Source organism: Alligator sinensis, unplaced genomic scaffold (assembly GCF_000455745.1).
Source record: "Alligator sinensis unplaced genomic scaffold, ASM45574v1 scaffold869_1, whole genome shotgun sequence".
NCBI lineage: Eukaryota > Metazoa > Chordata > Crocodylia > Alligatoridae > Alligator > Alligator sinensis.
Window position 1 is genome coordinate 570,837 of NW_005842159.1, and position 8,659 is coordinate 579,495.

General features: G+C 43.0%; 1 protein-coding gene across 1 annotated transcript in view; it reads left to right on the top strand.

Moving 5' to 3' along the window:
• Nucleotides 1–5,571: 5,571 nt before the first annotated feature.
• The window catches only part of OTOL1 (otolin 1), a 70,861-nt gene continuing 67,773 nt past the window's right edge, over nt 5,572–8,659 (top strand). The window contains exon 1 of the mRNA XM_014520837.2: nt 5,572–5,752. The gene's annotated coding sequence lies outside the window, so the exon portion shown is untranslated. The remainder of the gene's footprint in view (nt 5,753–8,659) is intronic.

Sequence of the window (8,659 nt, forward strand, 5' to 3'; positions counted from 1 at the left end):
CGCCTCTCAACCTTCTCTTGTGGAGGCTGAAGAGGTCCAGGTGCCCTAGTCTCTCCTCATAGGGCTTGGCCTGCAAGCCCTTAACCATACGAGTGGCCCTTCTCTGGACCCTCTCCAGGCTATCCACATCCCTCTTGAAGTGCGGCGCCCAAAATTGCACGCAGTATTTCAACTGCGGTCTGACCAGTGCCCGATAGAGGGGAATTATCACCTCCTTGGTTCTGTTCATCATGCATCTGCTGATGCATGATAAAGTGCCATTAGCTTTTCTGATGACTTCGTCATACTGACGACTCATGCTCATCTTGGAGTCCACTAGGACTCCAAGATCTCTTTCTGCTTCCGTGTTACCAAGCAGGTCATTTCCTAGGCAGTAGGTATGCTGGACATTTTTCCTCCTTAGGTGCAGCACTTTGCATTTCTCCTTGTTGAATTGCATTCTGTTGTTTTGTGCCCATATGTCCAACCTGTCCAGGTCTGCTTGTAGGTTCTTGACTCATGCGCTGCAGGCAAGGCAGCTGGGGCTGTACACAGGTGCACTAGTGGCCAGTGGATGTGGTGCAGTGGGGGCCATTGCGGCAGTGGAACAATAAGACCAGGAGGAGCCAATGCCTTCCCTGGCAGAGCCTGTGCAGTGACTTGCTGGGAGTGGCAGGGCCAGGGCTGGCAGCTGGTATGCAAGCAATTATATTTATTTACATTAATCCCTATGGGAAAATAAGTTTCACTTAACTTTGTTTGCTTAGCACTTGATTTTTCTGGAACCAAGTAAGAGTGCTAAGTGGGTGTTGCCTGCAATGTGTGTCCCTTACTGCCAGTGCTCAGGAGGGAGGTGGGGGCAAGATTGCCTGTGAAGACAGGATTCCTACAAGAAAAAGGAGATGTGGCATGACTAATTCCTTTTCCACCAGATCTCAGCCCAATGTGATGTCATGGTCACTACACACTCTGCTTTGCTGTTAGCCAAATCGAAAAGTAGGGGGAAGATAAGGCAGAACCACCCCAGTCCTCCCATTTTTACTAATATTGTGCCTGGATCTTTCTTTGACCTAATTCACTATTATTTTTCCAGATTAATTTAAGATACGTAGAATAGTATTCAGGTTTATATGAGTATTATTTTCCTAGTACCTACAGAGAGATCATAGTTAAAACTGTTGCCTCTACCAAGTCCTATGTCCTACTTGAGCATTTTGCTAGAACGATAAATTACCAGTTCACTCCAATAGCTATTAACAGATATTAACCCCAACCATTTGTAGTATTAACCTTTTTGAAAACCCTAACTTGGCCTTGTGATGAGGTAAGGAAGTAAAGTGTCAGTTTCTTACATGAGTTCATGCAATATTTTAATTATGCAATATTGATACAATATTTAAATTAAATATTGTGGTCAATGAAGTAGATCTCTTCCATATGAACTACTTGTTGCTAGACCTGTGTAAGAGTGTAAGCGAAATGTCTCTCTCGATGATGTTTTTCCTTCTTGCATGATCACCATCGGCCCCCTCTTTCCTCTCCTGCCATGCCTTGATGTTGTAATACTAAGAAAGGAGGGAGATAGGATGTTGCCAGTAATCAACGATGTTGCTCTAGGTTGGCGATGCTCTTCACAGGGCTGCTCTGTCCCTACATCCTGTCCTGTTCCACACCTTGCTCATATTTTGGCTGATAGCCAAATCCCAGGTGTGTCCAATTAGGGGTCAGTTACAGCCCTAGCCCTCTTCTGACCCACCAGCTTCAAGTGTCCAGCCTTGCTCCCAGTGGGAATAGAAACCCCCTTGCTTTATGTTCACCCTTGGATTTTCCCAATTTAGGTCAGTTTGTCTCACTAAGCTGGAGAGGAATCTGCTTCACCTGCCAACATCTGGTTTTCCTAGTCTGGTTGGTTGTGGTCACCCACACCGCTAAATGTCAGCTTAAGTACCTAAGGCATGGTTCTTGGGTTGCTTCCTTTATTTCCTCCCTTTTCCCTTGGGTCTTTCCTACCCATCTATGTAAATCTGTCTTCATCTATTCCTGGTCCCACCTACCCAGGTCGCTCCCAGGCCTGACTCTCTTTCTCCCTCTCTTTCTGTCTCTCTCCCACTGGCTTTCTTTTCCTTGCCCTAGTAGTCAGTGGATTTTTATTACTTATATTCCAGGCCAGCTCTGATTCCCCTGGTCAGGGATCTCTAGTCTCTCTCTTGAATTTGCCAGCCTCTTGTGCTCCAGGGCTCCGACTGAGCCCTGATCCCAGGTTCTGTGCTGACTCTGGCTCCAGTACTGCTCCCTGTATTTTCCCTTTACCAAGGGATTCCACTCTGCTGGTTGTCTCCTTAGTGTTCTGCTGGAAGTTAAGAGAACAGTGGAAGCCAGTTCCCACCACCAGTGGTGGGTCATATGCCAACTGGCCTCTTCTGCTTCTACCAGCCATGTGGGGATACATCACTGTGGCTTGCTCATGCACGCTGCAGTGCCCCTTGCCCCAAGCAATTCCCTGGGTAGGCTCCATTTCGGCAGTCATGCCCAGACTGTAACAGGGTCCAGGGCCAGTGCCCTGTTACAAAGAGTTTTGTTATCTTAATCTGTATGGAAGTAGTTTAAAAATTGAAAACAGCTTCCTGAAATTTCAGCCAATATAGAATGACTTTTGAGTGAACATCATCAAATGTTTTGAGTAAACCTCATTTTGAAAGAAGAGAAATAATATTTGAAAGTTTGTGATGACTTTTTATGTCATCACAGGTTGAATTTAAGACAGTTTGTCTAGGTTGAATTTAAGGCATAAGGATGAGTATCAATAAACCTTCTAAAGTTTGTATATCTCTAGTTGCAGCACAGATGGGGGTTTGATTTCTTTATTACTGAATCATCACAAGCTATTAATGGGTACAATTAAAATAGTTTGAAATTATGATTTGTCTAACAGAAAGTCCATTAAGATTATCAGTTGAACTGTTTCTAATATTATTATTAGGAGCATTTAAGGGGGTTCCTGTTTAATACTGGCTGCACTTTATTTTTCCTAGTGCCTGTGATAGCTGTTTCAATGGACTGTTCCTATCTATCGAAAACTTACCATTGGATATTTGGTAGCAAAACACACGTGAAGAAAAACTTACTCCTTTTTATATGAGAGGCAAGGATTTTGTCAGTGATATATTTTATTGGACCAGCTGCATGATTGAGATAAACTTAAAAGTTTGTCACATATTTCCTGGGCTATCACAGGTACAACATCACCCAAATACTACCACTTAACCCTAGTTAATTAATATTGAATCATTGTATTATAAAATCAGTTTTGACATCTACTTTAGACCAAACTAACCAGATTCATATTATATTTCAAATGCAAGATTATATTAAGATAGAGCTTTCTAGACAGTTGGAGAAAAAATGAACAAGGCAGATATCAGATCTGCTGGTCCCACAGTGCAATATGAAGTGATTGATTATGAAGTGATTGATATGAAGTGATTTCTGATGAAGTCAGAAATTTAAGTGGGTTTAGTTCTGGCACCTTTCTCCTTTTATTTTCTTGGATGAATGTGTTACTAGAACAGTTTGGCTTAGATGGTTTCTTCAAATTTTGAAAATCATTTAGTTAGGTACCTAAATATGGATTTTGGAACTAGTTTAGATGTTGACTTCTGAAACTATTCGCATCAGAAACATGATGTTCAGAAATTTCTGAAACATCGGAGGAGCAAGATCATGTAACAGTATACTAGTCTCAGGAGTTGGAGCAAGAAACATATGTAATATTGAAATGGAGCTTGATTACTTAGTGAAAGAGATTTTATAATGTGATTGTCTGCAATAGCAGAGACTGGACTTGACTCAGAAGGCACATCTATACTGTTAAAAGACCTGCACTTGGAGCATTACAGTGAGGCACAGTACATCCACTCCATTCATGCTACATTCCAAAATGGATGTAATATGCTTATGTAAATCAGTGTCACACTGTGCAATATGTTAGTGGAAAGCAGCTTGTTCCAAATTGAAAAACTAGTTAAGGCAGGGACTGGCAATGTTTTTTGGGCAGAGTGCCAAAAACATCTGTAACCTCAACTTGTAAAGTGTTGGCATGCCAGTGGTGGATGGCAGGGGAGCCGCCAGGGGCTTGATCCTTGTTGTGGCAGTGCAGCCCCATGCTATTTCCCACCATCTGCCCTGAGGCATGTGTGTACCTACTGTCAGCAATGAACCCGGCACAGACCCCGGTACAGCCACTTGCAGTCTCCCAGCTGTGTGCCACAGCTGGCTTGGAATTTGGACAAGCCCCTGCTGCCTGCCTTGAAGACTGGGTTGCTTGTAGCATGCAGCAGGGAGGCTGCAAGCAGCTGTACCAGGGTTCGCAGAGCCCCTGCTTGGCTCATAGCCAAAGTGGGTAGCAGGGAAGGGACTGGGGTTGCACCACAATGACAAGGATTGCTCCCCTGCCATCCTCCCTGAGGCATGTGCGCCAAACAAAATGTCATTTCATGCCAGAGTGTGGCATGTGTGCTGGGTGTTGCTTACCCCTGGGTTAAGTTCATATATGCAGTGATGATATCTCCAGAAAACCAGGTTTTATATGATAAAGTAATAAATATTTAGCTATTTTATTATGCTTCATAGCCATTACAACTTGTCATTAATGATGTACATACAGTCATTCTTTATGCTGGTCACTTTAATGACTTCTATAAATTCACTGATAACTTTGAAGGCTGACAGGTGGGATCAATCTGCCCAGAACAGGTCTCTTCTCTTGTTTTGCCTGTGTTTGCAATTAGACTGCTTGGGGAAAAACACATTTTGATGTTACATTTGTAATTTGAATAAGGAACCCCCCCCCCCCGATTTCCTTAGGTCACAAAAGTCTCTACAGAAGTAACCAGGACTTGAAATTAAGCTTTCTGGTTGGGGGAGTCTGAATGTGAGAGAGAATCTTTGGCCTCAAGGCCACCAATAGATTGGTGACTGAAAACAGAGACACTCTGAGAGCTCTTTCTGGCTTTTGTGAAATGAGCTTTGGTTTTGGCCTGAGACTGGTCTCAGTCTAGTGTTTGTATCTTCAAAGCTTCTATTGTAATTGACAATCTTCTTGGCGGCTTCTCATATTGAATAGATAGGGAAGGCTTACTGGTTGCATGGGAATAGTGCAGAGTTTAGTTTGCGTAGGCCACATTTATTGGCAGCAAGTAAGGCACTACAGGTTTTGTTCCATGGGGACCAGAAAAACTTGTGTTATACCATCACTAACATTGGTACTTTTTCAGTCTTTTAGTTTTTTGAGTGGGGATTGGTGGAAGCCAGTGTTCTCCTTGTCCCAAGTTAATGTCTTTGACAGTTTCAAACTTCTACTTTTTCCAGCAGGGTTCATAGAGACACAGGAGTCACTGCCTAAGACAGCAACAAAAAAAGATAAGGATATATTGTGTACAGTAATTCTTTCGTCCTATTCAGGCAGCAAGAGCAAAGAAACCCATCCTCTGTCTCTAGTAGCAACAAAATCAATGGCCTCAGTCAGAAGTGTGCTTTGTTTTTATTTTTTAGCATGGGAGCCAGGAAATCTACAAATCCCAGAGGAACCTGGAAGCAGGAAGAAGTCATGAGAACCCTGCAGAGTCCTGCTGCTGTAATTCTGGACTGCAAATCCCAGAGACCTCAGGGGCAGTAGGGAGAGGAAGTGAACACACAGCCAGATAGCCTGCTCTAGCTGCCCCCACCTTCTGGTCTGAGCTACTGCAGGCATGTGGCTGCATTTCCTGAATGAAAGGTAAATATCTCTTCCCCTCTGTTTCAATTTAATCTGTGCACCTTAGACTGACCTGCAAAGACTGAATCAATTCAGCCTCAGACTTTTTGACTGTCTGTACCTAGCCCTTCTGTCAAGCTTTGTTCAGCAACTGGCAGTCTGTTGATAGGAAGTTAACAGTCACTTTGGCTAGGGACAGAAATTACGCATAAACTGGTATTAGGAAACTAGTTCAAATCTGTAATACACCAGAACTTCAGCGCACATAACCACTTTCAAAATGCCTGAAACTGGTTTAAGGTAAACCTGGGTAGACATAGTATCAGAGCTAACTGATTTAGGTTAAATCAGTGTATTGAACTTCTGTCCCAGATCCCTTTTGTAGTCAAGTTAACTCACAATCCCTCAGCACCCGGAATCTTTCCACAGCTCCAGAAAACTCCTGGTCACAGGGTGGGTGGGCTAGTCATTGCCCAAGCTGTCTGTTCCAGCTGAGCAGGGAGGCATGCTCTAGCTGTCCTCAGCTTCTGGCCTGGGCCACTGCTGGTGTGTGGCTTCATTTCTGGAATTGAAAGTGAATATCTGTTCACTTGCTTATTGTTTCAACCTATGCAGCTTAGACTAACCTGCAGAGCTCGAATCAATTCAGCCTTGGGCTTCTTGACTGTCTGTACTTAGCCTTTAGGGCTATTCACAGTAGGAAGCACTGCCCTTTAAAAGTGTGAATTGACTGGGGGTGGTTCTAATAGCTGTCCTCTGGATACTGGTTTTCCAGACTTCATCACCAAATCTGAATGACTGAGGAGGGGTTTGTGATTAAACAGAAATCATTAAGATAAATCTCAAGGGCTCAACTCCAGTGATTAGTTTGCATTTGGCCTGGGAAATGTGAGGGCTTATTAGTGAAATAATTAAAAATCAAGAAACATATTAATAATTATTAAAATTCAAATCCTGAGCAGGGGGCTGAACTAGGTGAGCTTGTGAGGTCCCTTCCAGTCCTACTTTCCAATGATCCTATGACTTTAAGTAAAACAGACTGGGTTTTTCAATTCTATGTATAAGCAAATGTCTTATCTATGGAATCAGCCTCGCAAACCTTTAGCTACTAAAGAAGTCCCATTGGATATCAGGGCCTGAATGAATTTATTTATATACTTTATTTTCAATAGATGCTTAGGAAATAAGAGGGGAAAAGCCCTATTTTTTCTGAAAAAATCCTATCAACGATTCTCAAGCAGGGTGCTGTGGCACCCTGATGTGCCTTGAGATTCGTTCAAGGGTGCTACAGGGTGCCACACAATGTTAGCACTGCTAGGTGTGCAAATATGATTCCCAAGATAAACCCAAAGATTTCAAATAGGAATCCATTTCTGAGTACTTTAAACAGAATTGCTCTATTATTTTTCTGTAAGCAAAAAATGAGTGAGAACTAAGAGCTGGCATTTTCTGAGGGGTTCTTTGTGGCTAATCAGGGATACTTCAGTCTAATGAGGGATACTTCAAGTCAGGTGGTTGAGAACCATTGCCCTATATTTAACAAAGCTAGATTTTTTGCTCCTTGACCAGTTAGGGGCAGTTTACCTTTGTGGTTAGAGAATGAGTCATTCTTCTCTTAAATCTTCATTTTATAGGTTTCAGGAAGTTCATGTGTATACCAGGAATTCTTCTTGTTCTACTTACATAGATTACAGATTAAAAAAGCTTTTAAAATAATAGAAAAAAACTTTTATTCATTTAACACATTTAAAAGCCACTTTGTACAAACAACATAGCACTGTCAGCAAAGGAATAATCAAGATGTGTTCTCCACATAAAAAGACTTTTAATATCTCTTTCACTCATTCAAAGCATTGCCCCTTTTACTTTGCAGCAGCTTATCTTTTCTCTTTCACGGTTTTTCCTGATCCTGCAATATTAATCCACGTGCTTAATTTCAGAAAGTGAGTAGTCTTTTGAATAGATGTCCCATAGATTTCCAGGGAATACTTGAGTGTTTAAAGTTATGTGTATGCATAAGACTTAATCATAAGGAAGATATACTAGCAGTCTCATGACACAGCCTGTTCCTGAGAAATGTTTAACCCATTTTTCTATGACAGCCTAATGAGGCTAGCTCAATTTTGACTTGATTTCATAGACATTAGGGCTGGAAGGGACCTTGGAAGATCACCGAGTCCAGCCCCCTGCCCAAGGGGTAGGAAGTCAGCTGGGGTCGTAGGATCCCAGCAAGATAAGCATCCAAATTTCTCTTGAAGGTGTTCAATGTAGGTGCTTGAACCACCTCCGATGGCAGGCTATTCCAGACCTTGGGGGCTCGGACAGTAAAGAAATTCTTCCTTATGTCCAGCCTGAAATGGTCTTGCAGTAGTTTATAGCCGTGAGACTTCAACATCCCTTGGGGCGCTCTAGTGAACCAACATTCCCCCAGATACTGGTGGTCACCCCGATTAAACTTGTAGGTGGCCATCAGATCACTCCTGAGCCTGTGCTTTTCCGGGCTAAAGAGCCCCATAGCTCTCAGCTTGTCATCGTAAGGATTGCTTCCCTGACCTCTGATCATGCGTGTGGCTCTTCTATGGACTCTCTCAAGCTTCTCCACATCCTTTTTGAATTGTGGAGCCCAAAACTGGACGCAGTACTCCAGCTGCGGCCTCACCAAGCACCAAGGCCGAGTACAAGGGGAGGATGACGTCTTGGGATTTGCTTGAGAAGCATCTATGGATGCAAGCCAGCATCTTGGTCGTTTTACTAGCCGCAGCATTGCATTGAAGGCTCATGTTCATCTTGTGGTCAATGATGACCCTCAAGTCTTTCTTCTATAGTGCTAGCCAGCGTAGCGCTGCTGAGCTTATAGGGATGCTGCAGGTTTTTGCTCCCAAGGTGGCGAACCTTGCATTTTTCAGTGTTAAACACCATCAGGTTCTC